We start from the raw sequence: 15,179 nt of genomic DNA, 5'->3' as shown, positions 1-15,179 counted from the left end.
CACATTCTTCTTGAGTACATATGGAATGTTCTCCATAATAGATCACATACTGGGTCACAAATCAAGCCTTGACCAGTACCAACAAACTAGGATCATTCCCTGTCTATTTTTGGACCTCAAAGCTTTGAAACTGGAATTCAATTATGAAATTTGGAAAGAACTCAAATGCATGGAGGCTAAAGAGCATCTGACAGAAGAATGAATGGGTCAACCAGGAAATTAAAGAATCAAAAAATCCATGGAAAGAAATGAAAATGAGAACACACCTGTTCAAAACCTTTGGGATACAGCAAAGGTGGTCCTAAGAGGGAAGTATATAGCAATACATGCCTTTCTCAAGAAATAAGAAGTACAACATAATCTTACACTTATAGGAGCTTGAGAAAGAACAGCAAATAAAGACTAAACCTAGCAGGAGAAGAGAAATAATAAAGGTCGGAGCAGAAATCAATGAAATAGAAACCGAAAGAACGGTAGAACAGATCAACGAAACTAGGAGCTGGTTCTTTGAAAAAATTAATAAGATTGATAACCGCCTGACCAGACTTATGAAAAAGAAAAGAGAAAGAACCCAAACAAAATCATGTATTAAAGAGGAGAAGAGATCACAGCTAACACTTAAGAAATACAAACAATTATAGGAACATATTATGAGCAACTATATGCCAACAAATTAGACAGTCTGGAAGAAATGGATATCCATTCCTAGAGACATATAAATTACCAAAACTGAACCAGGAAGAAGTAGAAAACCTGAACAGACCCATAACCAGTAAGGAAATTTTAGCAGTCATCAGAAATCTCCCAACAAATAAGAGGCAGGGCCAGATGGCTTCCCAGGGGAATTTTACCAAACATTTAAAGAAGAATTAATACCTGTTCTTCTGAAGCTGTTTCAGAAAATAGAAATGGAAGGAAAACTTCCAAACTCATTTTTTTTTTAGAGATTTTATTTATTTATTTGACAGAGAGAGATCACAAGCAGGCAGAGAGGCAGACAGAGAGAGAGGGGAAGCAGGCTCCTTGCTGAGCAGAGAGCCCCATGCAGGGCTCGATCCCAGGACCTGAGATCATGACCTGAGCCAGAGGCAGAGGCTTTAACCCACCGAGCCACCCAGGCGCCCCTTCCAAACTCATTTTATGAGGACAGCATTACCTTGATCCCAAAACCAGGCAACGACCTCATCAAAAAGGAAGATTACAGACCAATATCCCTGATGTACATAGATACATCACCAAGATACTAGCCAATAGGATCCAACTGTACCTTAAAAGGATTATTCACCACGACCAAGTAGGATTTATTCCTGGGCTGCAAGGTTGGTTCTGCATCCGCAAATCAATCGGTGTTATATACTGCATTAATCAAAGAAAGGACAAGAACCATGTAATACTCTTAATAGATGCAGAAAAAGCATTTGACAAAGTATAGCATCCTTTTTTGATTAAAACTCTTCACGGTGTAGGGATAGAGGGTGTATATTTCAATATCATAAAAGGCATCCATGAAAAGCCCACAGTGAATATCATTCTAAGTGGGGAAGAACTGAGACCTTTCCCTCTAAGATCAGGAACACGGCAGGGATGTCCACTAACACCACTGCTATTCAACATAGTATTAGAAGTCCTAGCCTCAGCAGTCAGACAACAACAACAAAAAAATAAAAGTCATCTGAACAGGCAAAGAAGTCAAACTCTCACTCTTTGCAGATGATAGGATACTGTATGTTGAAAACCCAAAAGACTTCACCCCAAAACTGCTAGAACTCACAGGAATTCAGCAAAGTTGCAGGATATAAAAATCAATGCACAGAAATCTGTTGTATTCCTATATACCAACAATAAGGAGAAAGAAAAATTTAAGGAGTTGATCCTCTTTATAATTGCACCCAATGCACCCAAAACCGAAAGATGCCTAGGAATAAATCTAACCAAAGAGACAAAGAATCCATACTCTGAGAACTATAGAATAGTCAGGAAAGAAATTGAGGACACAAAGAAATGGAAAAACATTCCACACTCATGGATTGGAGGAACAATATTGTGGAAATGTTTATGCTACCTAGAGTGATCTGTATATTTAATACAATCCCTATCAAAATACCATCCACTTTTTTCACAGAAATGGAACACATAATCCTAAAATTTGTATGGAACCAGAGAAGACCCCAAATAGCCAGAGCAATGTGGAAAAAGAGTTTTGGCGGCATCACAATTCCAGATTTCAAGCTCTATGACAAAGCTGTCATCATCAAGACAGTATGGTTCTGGCACCAAAACGGACATAAAGATCAATGGAACAGACTGGAGAGCCCAGAAACAGACCCTCAACTCTGTGGTCAACTAATCTTCAACAAAACAGGAAATAACGTCCAGTAGGAAAAACAGTCTCTTCAACAAATGGTGTTGGGAAAATTGGACAGCCACAGGCAGAAGAATGAAACTGGACCATTTCCTTACACCACACACAAAAATAGACTCAAAATGGATGAAAGACCTCAATGTGAGATAGGAATCCATCAAAATCCTTGAGGAGGACACAGGCAGAAACCTGCAGAAACCTCTTCGACCTCAGCTACAGCAACTTCTTCCTAGAAACATTGCCAACGGCAAGGGAAGCAAGGGCAAAAATGAACTATTGGGACTTCATCAAGATCAAGGATTTTGCATAGCAAAGGAAATAGTCAGCAAAACCAAAAGACAACTGACAGAATGGGAGAAGATATTCAGAAATGACATATCAGATAAAGGACTAGTATCCAAAATCTAGAAAGAGCTTATCAAATGTAACACCCAAAGAACAAATAATCCAATCAAGAAATGGGCAGAAGACATGAACAGACATTTCTGCAAAGAAGACATCCAGATGGCCAACAGAGCATTGGTGGTATAGTGGTGAGCATAACTGCCTTCCAGATGGCCAACAGACACATGAAAAAGTGCTCAACATCATTTGGCATTAGGGAAGTACAAATCAAAACCACAATGAGTTACCACCTCACACTATTCAGAGAGATCACTAAAATTAATTAAGAGATCGCTAAAATTAATAAGTCCGGAAACGACAGATGTTGGTGAGGATGTGGAGAAAGGGGAACCCTCCTACACTGTTGGTGAGAATGCAAGCTGGTGCAGCCACTCTGAAAAACAGCATGGAGGTTCCTCAAAAAGTTGAGAATAGAGCTACCTATGACCCAGCAATCACACTACTGGATATTTACCCCAAAGGTACAAATGTAGTGATCCAGTGGGGCATGTGCACCCCAGTGTTTATAGCAGTGACATCCATAATAGCCAAACTATGGAAAGAACCTAGATGTCCATCAACAGATGAATGGATAAAGAAGATATGGTGTGTGTATACACACACACACACACTCCATACATTATATGTATATACATATATACACATTTTATATATATATACACACATTATATATATATATAATGAAATACTATGCAGCCATCAAAAGCGAAATCTTTCCATTTGCAGTGATGTGGATGGAACTGGAGGAGATAATGCTAAATGAAATAAGTCAATCAGAGAAAGACAATTATCATATCATCTCACTAATATGTGGAATATGAGAAACAAGGCAGAGGATCATGGGGGAAGAGAGAAAAAAGAAATGGGGTGAAACCAGAAAGGGAGACAAACCATAAGAGACTCAATCTCAGAAAACACACTGGAGGTTGCTCGAGTGGAGGGGAAGGGAGAGATGGGGTGGCTGGGTGATGGACATTGGGGAGGGTATGTGCTATGGTGAGTGCTGTGAATTGTGTAAGACTGATGAATCACAGACCTGTACCCCTGAAACAAATAATACATTATATTTTAATTAAAAAAAAAAAGAAGTGGCAATTTGGTATCTGTTGCCCTTTCTGGGATGATCCTTGCTTAATAAAACATGGTGCGAAGTGTTTTAGTTTTAGCTCTGGGGCTGTGAATACATTTACAAAGAACTCTTATTTTTTCAATGTCATGTCCTCATTTTTCTCCCAAATAAGTAACTCTTTTTTTGCTAGACATTTTGCTCATTCTGCTTGTTAACTCTTGGCTCACAAATTCCACTTAGGTGGTGTCATGCCTTTCTTTTTGTTTGCTCAGGCATGGTCTAAAGCGGTGCTCAAATTGGAGCCTAGTAAGAGAACTGGAACCAATATCAGGTATTTTGCTCCTACGGCCCTCACATACTTTCCCTTTGCTCCATATTCTTGGATCTTGCTTAACTCCGTTGGCCTCCATTTTTCCAAGGAGGAAAGACTCCCAGTGCATTTCTCTCCTGCCTGTGTCTAGTTCTTATGGTTCTTCTATTGGAGATGAGGGCTCCTTTCTGAGCCCTTAGTCATAAAGACAAGAGAGAAGATGGATTTCTTTGAAACGATCAACTGACCATTGTTTTCACTCAGATTGCATTAGACTCTTTATTAAAATCCTCAGCAGGGGCATGCCTGGGTGGCTCAGTCAGTTAAGCGTCTGCCTTTGGCTCAGGTCATGATCCCAGGGTCCTGGGATCGACTGGGATCGACTCCTGCAGGTCTGGGCTCCCAGCTCAGCAGGGAGCCTGCTTCTCCCTCTACCTGCTCTGCCTGTTCTGACTGCAGCTCTCTCTGCTGCCGCTCTCTCTCTCTGACAGAAAAATAAATAAAATCTTAAAAAAAATATATATATATATATATATAAATAAAAAAATAAATAAAAATCCTTCTTTCAAAAGAAGAAAGATGGTAAGAATATGTAGTAATTGTAGGTTAACAGTGGCAAATGAACAGATAATCCCTCAATTTTGGGGAAGTGTATTATTTATTTCATTTGAACATGGAAAACATAGGCGTCCTCTAACTCCAAAATAAGTTGCATACAGTCTGTATGTAGATGAAAAAAGACTCTGAAAATTAACTCGATTTCATAACCAACTTTCTGCACGTAATTCTTGATTTCTTGCTATTTTACTTTCGGGTGGATGTAACCTCTAAATCTTACATAGAATTGCTGGTTTTCTAGGATGGTGCAGTAATTAAACAGTTGTTTTTATCAAAGCATTTTATTTTTGCTCCTATCTGGAACAGAGTAAACAAAGATCTAATTTATGTCAACAAAACGCTTTACGAAGCTGAGTAAATGACAATGTCAATAAACACTTGAAAAGAAGATTTGCTTCCAATTCATTGTGAATAATTGAGGTGACAAAAATCTCATATCACCAGTTCCTTCTGAACTAAAGCTTGGATGAGGTAGAGATGTATTAGTACACTCTCTTGGTCTCTGTCTTCTTGCATTCTTATTGTCCCCCATTTTTTCCCTGTAGTAGTAAAGTATCATTCAGGCATACCAAGATTAGCAGCACTTGGAAATAGACAGGCTCTCCGTGTTTGGTTACTTGCCAGCATCTAATATCAGACTACTTTATATAAGAGCACCATTGTATTAGGCAAATTATCCCAAGCTGGAGGCACAGAGGGGTCACTTAGGTGTGGACCTTTCCTGTCAAAGCAGTTTTTTAAGGGCCAAGAAGGAAGAACTTCAACATGGAATCATACAGAGGATTTCCTTTGTTCTATGAAATAGTCACGTGCGTAAAAATGATCCTTTATTTACACAGGATGTTTCTAACAATAGATTCTGATTCTGTTATTAGGCCTCCTCTTTCTCATTTATTTCAAGAGAATTTGAAATTCAAAAAGAAAAGAGAAGAACTGAAAATGCAGGATGTCTTGAATATGCCATTGATGTAAAGATTAACCTTTAGAATAGGGCATCTGCTATGGCGCAGCCCCATGCTGAAAGTCTGTTTACAAAGGAAGGCATTAATCAAGTCGTATGAATCCATTTATAATGTCTTTGCAATGTTGCTAACTCCGTAGTGAGCCAGTGAGTGAGATGGCTGAACCCTGACAGCTAATTTAAACCCAAGGTCTTCACTGTCCGGAGATTTATCAGAGAGTCAAGCAGCCAGTATCTTTTACGACTCACACCTTCTCCCTTTTCAGAGGTAGTAAATGAAAAAGACTGAAAAAGGAGGTGCCATCTATCGCAGCTGTGTAAAATCACATAAACACCATGCCCTGGGCTTTCATTATAACACCTCCTTCTTAGCTAATTACTGTCAGCATTAAATTACCGAGTCAGGAGGCTCCATTCAATACCAATTCATTCATTTCAGGTCACAGTTTGGCAGAAAACCTGTAGGGAAAGGCCAAACCTTTATCCACTAAGCCTTTTATTTGTGACTAAACAAAAGTCTTGACAAGTAGTATAATTTGCATCAAGCCGGGCTACACCAAAGGCCAATTAATAGTTTTGGTTTTTTTTAATAAAAATTTGCTGTAGCCTGTAGTCCCCTTGACAAGATTTATCATTTTGCATATCAAAAGACACGAAGGGTGGTAGATTATTTTCTTCCAGGTTCAAGCATTGTATCTTTTAGTATTACCAACCTAAGGGCCAAGTTATGTGACTTTTTAAAATAAAAAAAAAAAGCTCAACATTTTACGCCCATCAGATCTGAGTGATTTTAATACTGTGCTGGAAAGGCAAAATTTTTTGGTGGTATTGGTTTTTTAATACGTTGATTGGAGAGATTTACTATCCTAACTCTTTTAAATTCCATTTTTGTACAATTCAGCATGGAGCTGGTCAGGCAAATTTGTTTTTTAAGAAATGCAGAAAGGTTTTAATCTGCCTAGGTGTTTTCTGGGATATAAAAGTATATAAAGCTACCAACCGTCCCATGGGTTTGATTTCCTTTTTTACTATCTACCTGTCATTCTTCAAACTGCTTATTTAGGAAAAAGAAATGAAATGTATTAAAGCCTAGTATATACAGTTGACAGTTTGATATAGTTTCTTAAATAAACTGATTTTCTGATCATATTGAAATAAGATTGAAATGAGAAATTCAAAATCAGCATATTTTAAACTCAGGGAGGGTAGAGTGATGATCCTAATCCTTAAGAATCAGTTTCTTCTGCCCTGCTATGCTTCCTTTTTTAGGAAATTAGAGAGAGGCTTTCAGTGAAAGGGTAGAGTGATGATCCTAATCCTTAAGAATCAGTTTCTTCTGCCCTGCTATGCTTCCTTTTTTAGGAAATTAGAGAGAGGCTTTCAGTGAAAGCATTTGTTGTGGCTTTAGGGTTGTCAGAGCCTGGACTAGGCACTTTCTTTTCTCTCTCTCCTCTCTCTTTAAAGATTTTATTTTAAGCAATCTCTCTGATGAAGTTCTAGAACCTGGGTGAGGTTCAGTGGGCTGAGGTCCGGAGCCGATGACCAAGAAAGAATTCTTGAGACATCTTTGGTGCAAAATGGTGGTTTATTAAAGCACGGGGACAGGACCCGTGGGCAGGAAGAGCTGCTGCCCCGGGTTGTGAGGGATGGCAGGTTATGTACCCTGCGGTTGGGGGAAGGTGAGAGAAAGGGAGGTTTCAACGGAGCTTTCATATGCTAAAGGAGGCCTCCGAGGTGCAGGGATACCCGAGGCTTGATCAATGCTGTCTTTTGGCGAGCCATTAACATCAAGATGGTTGGGAGATTCCTGGTGAAATGTCACAATCCTGCTATCAAGCTGTCTTTGTTAGTGAGAAACTTATCTTCACTTACATTTCCTTCTACCCCAGCCTCCTTCAGTTTTGTTTATGGAGGGGAGGGTAACATTAAGGCTTGAGGAACTGAGTCATTTGCCTCTGGAATTTGTGCTATTGATAATGTAACTTCTTTGTTCATAGATCTCTAGGACATTTGTAAACCAAGGGAGACTCCTGTCTTGCAGGATTGTGAGTTAACTATTTGTTTTGGCAGTCAGGGGTACCTGAGGAATGCCACACACATCACCGAGGGGAGCGGATGGAGAGGGGGTGCAAGATGCCAGCTTTTGCTTTGTCCTCAGCCAGCCTCCTGCTCCCTCATCATCTCCACCCAACGTAGGCAACCCCCACAACCCCAAGAACAAGAGTCTCATGTTCCACTGACTGAACCAACCAGGTGCCCCTAGGCACTTTCTTACATGTGACCTATTTATTTAATTCTCACAAGGACAGTGTGAGTTAGGAATGAATACTCTCCATTTTATAGCTAAGAAGTCAAGTGAGAAGTAAAGTGTCTTTTTCAGGATCCTTTGCTGCTAACAAGGACTAAAGCACAGATGTTCTATTCTGAAGACCACTGACTTCTGCCACACCACTGCCTCTTCTGCGTACTAGAATTGCCATTAGGGGATGTCCTATTTCCATTGGGCTCATTATCAACCCTGATCAGTCCTATATAGCCAGTATTTAAATACAGCGCTCCCACAGCAAAGTTTCTGAAAGGAGAGCCTGCTCTTTGTTAATTACCAAACAAAGAAAATTCAAAAATTTTTAAAAAATTTATATGTTTTTTTGGGCAGCGTTTACCCTTGTGAACATACAAAACAAACAAAGACGTACTTAGACTGTTGTTCTGGTGTGCCTGCAGTCTTTTCTCTGTAGACTGGAAGAATGAATAGATACTGACGGTTAAGTCTTCACAGGCTGGGAGCTGCGAAGTTAGAGAGTTTAACTGAAGTGGGTGAATATGGAAATCTAGTGGTCTGTGGGATCTTTAAGATGTTAGCTGCCTGAGACTTGCAGGGATGGGGCACAGAAGGGACATTTGTTACATGAACAGCATAAGTTTCTGCTGCTCTTTATTCTGCCCCTCTTTTGGATTCCATAATTGCAACATGGTTGCTAACAAGGGATGTATGTTACAGATATGTTCTGTGACTATGCCTCTTTTCCAAGACTAGAGCCTTTGCAAGTGTCTACTGTGCTAGGTGCTAGGGGAGGGGTCACTACTGAATAGGACAAAGTCCATAAATGCATTTCTGTACGAAGTGGTGGTATGCAGTGGAGCAGCAGAAATGGGCAGACAGCACGCATACAGCAGCAAAGATCTATGGAGTATACAACAGAGTTATAAGGAGGGTGTTAGGAACTCTGAGTATGGGGGCTGAGGAAGACTTTCAAAGAAGGTGGTTTTAAAGAATTAAAAAAAAATGATCTGCAAAGTGGAGGAAATTGCAGGTTGAAAGCCAGGCAAGAGGGTGTGAAACTGCATTGTCAAAATACCACGGGTCTAGTGTGGGAGAAGGTGGGTGGAAAGGCTATATGGGAAGGCAGGTCATGAAGAGACTTGCGGACCAAGATGTTGTCTTGAGGGCCACTGGGAGCCGCTGAAGGGCTTCCAGCAAGGGATCACCATGGTCAGATTTGTGGGTGGGAATCACCAGTCAGCAGTGTGGGGACAGATTTCAGTGTGTCATGGAAACCAGTTAGGACCTCTTGTCATGCTGGCTTTAAGCGTAGACAAGAGACGAAACTAACACCGGCACTCTGTGATTCCTAAACTTGATGGCGGTGCTGCTGTTATATTTTAGTATGTATGTGTGCCTGCCATGATCCACTTAGAGTTCCACCTGGATTTCCAAGGGAACGAGCAGCTGAGATGAAGATGTGCGTACTGAAGGTATGTCGGGACATGCCCTCTGCATCAGGGCCTGTAGGGGAGTGAAGGAAGCAGGACTGGGCAGAGGGGAAGCTGAGGTATGATATGGGCAGACAGAGAGTATGGGGCTTCTCAGGAGCTGGAAGCATGGGGCGAGATCTTTATACCTTTGTGGCCAGTCACTGGGTACAGACGACTCCAGGGAGGCCAGAGAGTCTTGGGCTGTGGGCCATTCCTGGCATGGGACTCAGCTTGGAGCCACCAGTGGCTAAGTGCAGCTGCTGGAGGAGTAAGTGCCCCAGTCTCTGAGCACTCGGTTGAGTGCTCAGACGCAGGGAGGCATTCACTATCCCTAAGGATGTTAGAGTTTTTCAAAACTTTTTTGTAGAACAATAATGTTCAGGAAGAGCTCTGTTAGGCCTTTGCTCTGGCCCTTTCCTCTGCCCGGCATACTCTTTCCCCAGCTTTTTCTTGTTTCTTGGTTTCCATTTCTGCTATCTCCGCTGGAAAGGCTTTTCTGATCACTCGTTAACAATCCGCCCCGAGCCCCAACAGTCACTGTCTAGAACATCAACCTGTTTTATTTTCTTTATAGCCCATCAAGATGAATACAGGCTCTTGTTAGCTGTCTTCCCATGCCAAAATGTGAGCTCCAGGGAACTTTTCTGTCTTGTTCACTGTTGCATCCCCCCTGTACCCAGCACAGAGCTGGCCACATAGTAGATGGTCCATCAGTGCTTGCCAAATGAACACATGAAAATTAAGTTCAAGAGAATGGATATCTGGAGAGTTAGAATTCTTCAAACACAGGATCCCGAGGACTTGTCTTTTGCTTTTGACACTGGTGCCACTCAAGTCCAAGAAGAAGGTTTGTGTCTCATCACTTTGCTGCACTTTCCAGTCACCCACAGAGAACTACTGGAGAATATCTCTTGATCACGTAAGATGGATAGGCCTCTGGGAAGAGCTGAGCTCTTAGATCTCACATTGAGTATCTTTTTTTTTTTTTTGCCTCTGGTAAGTTTGAGGGCTTTTATTATTCTAAAATAAAACTATCTTAGAGGAACATAAATTATCTATTAAAGAGACTTTTGGAATTTTAGCATAAAAATCATGAGTGGAATTTGTGCAGAATCGACAAGCAACTACTCTATAATCACCTAAACCATTTTCTTTCAAATAGAAACAAACTGAAAAATGTAGTAATTTTCAAGTGTAGAAGCAAAAAAGGCACTTAGCACAGCTTGAAGATTCAAATTATTCTGGAAACAACGCTGCTGTACTTGGCTTTAATTTGAACTTCGGCTCTTAGAAACGGATGTAGAGTCTAGCCTCATGACAACTGCCGCCTTCAGAAGGGCCTGTGAGTGGCAGGCGTGGGAGGCAGGGCCCTGCTTTTTTCCCTTCCTTTGTCTCCCTCTGCCTGCTTTGGCCCTTCACTCATACACAGCCCTGTCCCTGCAGCACTCACTCCCCAGGTTTGTCTCAGAGGAGTACAAGGAATCTCTGGAAGTCGTTTATTCAAATCCCTGTCGCTAGCTGAGAAGAAATGGACATCTTTCTATATAAATTCACTTTTAGTTATATTTAAGTCTTCAGATACTTTTACAAGAATGTTGGGTCCTCGGGTCCAGTGAAGAGTCCAGAGAACAGACAGGAGAGCGTTGAGGCAGTTACACGAAAGTGCTGTGTATAGATACTAGGACTGGGTCCCGATATGTTTAAGGAGCCATAGAGATGAAAGAACCCAGATTGAACTTGGGCTAATGCAGATTGGTTGGGGTCAGAGGAGCCCGAAGTAGAAATGGAGTGCCTGACGATATGGTGATGGTCAGTTGGCTGGGTGTTCACACAGAGCATCCATGGATGGCCCTTGCAAAAGAGATTCAAGAAAGGACTTAAGAAACAGAAGCTAAGATGATATTTAAAGGTCCTTGCAGCTGTGCAATTCTGTAAGTTCTGAAGAGAGGAGCTCTCCATGATTTTGTGTCACTAAGTAGTTATTTGTTGTCATAAACACTGTATTTTTATTTTTATTTATTTATTTATTTATTTATTTATTTAAAGATTTTATTTACTCATTTGACAGAGATCACAGGCAGAGAGGCAGGCAGAGACAGGGGGGGAAGCAGGCTCCCCGCCGAGCAGAGAGCCCAACACGGGGCTCAATCCCAGGACCCCAGGATCATGACCTGAGCCGAAGGCAGGGGCTTTAACCCACTGAGCCACCCAGGCGCCCCAACACTGTATTTTTAAATTATAATTCTTATTCTCTTTAAATCCACCCTTCTCTTGGGACTCCCCCAACCTCCTAGTTACTTAAATCTGAGAATTGGAGTCATTTTATATGTCATTCTCTCTCTTTCTTTCTCACATGCATCCATTCCTCATCCTTGGCCTGTTGGTTTTTTAAATTTAAATAGTCTTTTTATTCAACCTTTATTTTTATGAAAGTTAAATATACACAGTTTGAATCAGGTGATTTCCTAAGACTTGTGAAAACAGGAGTCTTCCCGGTGCTTCATTTCCTCTTTTCTATGGGCAACCACTTAAAGCTTATTGGCTTTTTGATGGGGTGTATATCACTGTATTTCTAAAAAGCAGGCTTGTATTTCTGGTTCTTAATTTTTCAGATTTAGAAATGATTTATTGACTTCCTGCTAGGAAGAGAAGATTTTAGTTCTCTTTCACCTCTTTCCTTACCCCCTTTTTATCCCCTCCCCCTATTACATCATAACTTAGGCTAAAGCATTATTCAGTGTTAGGACTATGTATGTTGAGGCATGCAAGAAGCATTTTCCTTGCCCAGTATTGTTTTCCTGGAGTTAATAGTTATGTCTTTAGTTTGTTTGTGTGTTTTCTATTACATACGCATCATTAATTCAACCCAAAGCACTTCTACAGTTTTCTAAGTCTCTTCTCAATTTTTTTAGTTAGAGGCATCAAGTAATGTGTTAATTTCATCTTCTTGATGTAATGTTCTCATGGACTCTTTGTCTCATTTTGACTTGCCTGGAGTAGTCTGGACAAGTTGCTTCTATAGCTGGTTCACGACTGACATCCTGAGATTTCCCTTTCCCTGTTGATCCTTTTTCCTCTTGGGAAGGGCCCCCTTTTGCCTGAATCTTGTGTCTTCCTCCTCCTTGTTTTGGTGGAATCAATATTTCCAGAGAGAAGGTGTGTGGAGGTAAATTTTTTTGAGAATTTAAGATTTTGAGAAGACACTGTTTTTATTCTACCCTTTCACTTGATTGATAACATATGTCTGGTAGTAGAAATCTAGAACATCCCCCCCCTACCCCTGACCCTGAATATTTAATGCATTATTTTCTGGTTTCCAAGGTTAATGTTAAGAAATTAAAAGCTGTTCAGATTCCTGAACTTTGTGTTGTGAACTGTGTTCTTCTCCGTTCATAGATAATGTTTGATCTCTTTGACTTTATTAACATTATTTTTCTTTGCCTTCTTCTTATTCCTCAGAGTCCTTTTCCTCCAAGTTGCTTTTCTTTTCTTTTCTTTAAAGATTTTATTTATTTATTTGAGAGATAGAATGAAAGAGTGCATGAGAGGGGAGAAGGTCAGAGGGAGAAGCAGACACCCCATGGAGCTGGGAGCCCGATGCAGGACTTGATCCTGGGACTCCAGGATCATGACCTGAGCAGAAGGCAGTGGCTTAACCAACTGAGCCACCCAGTTGCCCCCAACTTGCTTTTCTTAATTAATGAGCTATTTAACTAATTAGCTTTTGGTTCTAATATTCATGATAGGTACTTTTTTTTCGTGTGTCTAATCATCCTCATAGAAGAGTAAAGTTAGGCCTGATTAGAAAATCTCAGTTGGATAGTTCGTGATACTCATCTATGAGATGCTCCATAAGCTGACCTGGCTGGGCCTTATCACTGAAGGAGTTCTTGTTTCGGTATCTTTAGGTCTTTCCACTTGGGCTGGTCACTGCACCAGAAAAGAATCTTTATATTTCCTGTCTGGGGGATATATGTTTGTTTCTGGGAGTTGAATCAGGAAAGAGAGCTTAGAATCTCAGTACCGTTTTGTAAACATTAGCTTCATACCCTCATTTTCAGTATCATACTCCTATGCTCATCTGTACCAGAGGTCCCCCAGTGTGAAGATCTGTTTTACCCCTTTCAGATAATAAACCTGCTATTTGGAGGGAAGGAAGGGCTTTGGTGACCTATTTCTCAAATAGAGTTCCTGCTGGTCTGATTTACTTTCAACCCTATTTCTAGAAGTAAGTGGTGCTACCAGTTCCTGAGCCTTTAAGGGACTCCGTGTTAGAAATCAGGTTATTTATCCACCATCTTATTCAGAAATCTCTTCCGTTATTACCACCTCCAGAAATCTCTCTTTTACCTAAACTTTCCTTCAGAGTTACAGTATCTTCATGAGTTTTTTTTTTTTTTTTTTAAAGATTTATTTATTTATTTTAGAGGATGGGAAGAGAGGCAGAGGGTGACAGAGAGAGAAAATCTCAAGCAGACTCCCCTCTGAGCGCAGAGTCTGACAAGGGGCTCTGTCCCATGACCCTAAGCTCATGCTCTGACCAGAAATCAAGTGTTGGATGCTCAAGTGACTGAGCCTCCCAGGTGCCCTCATGAGTTTTAAATACATGATAGCAATATGATTTAAAAATAACTTTGTTCTCTGTGGTAATAATAGCATAAGCTTTTTAAAAAAGATTTTTATTTATAGATTTGACAGAGAGATTGCGAGAGAGGGAATAACAGTAGGGGGAGTGGGAGAGGGAGAAGCAGGCTTCCTGCTGAGCAGAGCGCCTAATGCAGGGCTGGATCCCAGGACCCAGGGATCATAACGGGAGCCAAAGGCAGACCCTTAACTGAGTACCCAGGTGCCCCAATAGCATAGGCTTTTAAATTGCCTTACTCTCTTCATCAGTGAGCACAGAATACTGTCCAAATTTCACTTTCTACATGTCACCTCCTGCTCTTAAGACATCAGTGGCTCACTTTGTAATTAAGCACTGATTTTTATCCTGCATTCTGGACTTTTCATGACTGAACCATGTCTTTCTGGGCTCATATTCCATTACACCTTATTCCCAACCCAATAAATCTGGATTCTTCATGGTCCCACTCCTGCTTTATGACTTTCTAACTGTTGTTTGCTGTTTCTGGAGGCTGAAAATCTGTCCCTACCTTTTTCTGATGATCACAATCTTACTTTTCCCTCACCACTTATTTCCAATGTTACATCTTTCATTCAATCTTTATTTTAGTGTTCATTCATTCACTCATTCATCCTTCTGTTCAATCAGTATATTTGTTGAGCTCCTACACTATGCCAGGCACCGTACCAGGAAAGCACATAAAACATTGTCCTTACCCTTATGGATCTTACAATGCAATAGGAACAGGGGGTAGGAGATAGATGTTAATGTTAAATAATCACACAATTAATACACAGTTATAAGTTGTGATGGGCATGAAGTAGGAAGAGTAAAGTAAAGGTATGGAGTCCTATGAGAGGATCTGTTTGTGTTTGGGAGATTGATGAAACTTTCCATGCCTAAGTGATATTTCAGCTGTGATTAAAGGATGAAGCAGGGGCAGAGCATCTGTGGTCAAGGAAAGGATGAGGGAAAATGCCAGGAGGTGTGAAGACTCAGTTATAGTCAAAGACCTGAAGGACGGCCACAGTGGCAGAGAGCAGAGGGAGAAAGTGGGACAGTGGTAGATTGTGG

The sequence above is a fragment of the Martes martes genome, assembly GCF_963455335.1.
Source record: "Martes martes genome assembly, chromosome: 9".
NCBI classification, from domain to species: Eukaryota; Metazoa; Chordata; class Mammalia; order Carnivora; family Mustelidae; genus Martes; species Martes martes.
Note: the sequence above shows the minus strand (reverse complement) of the source record.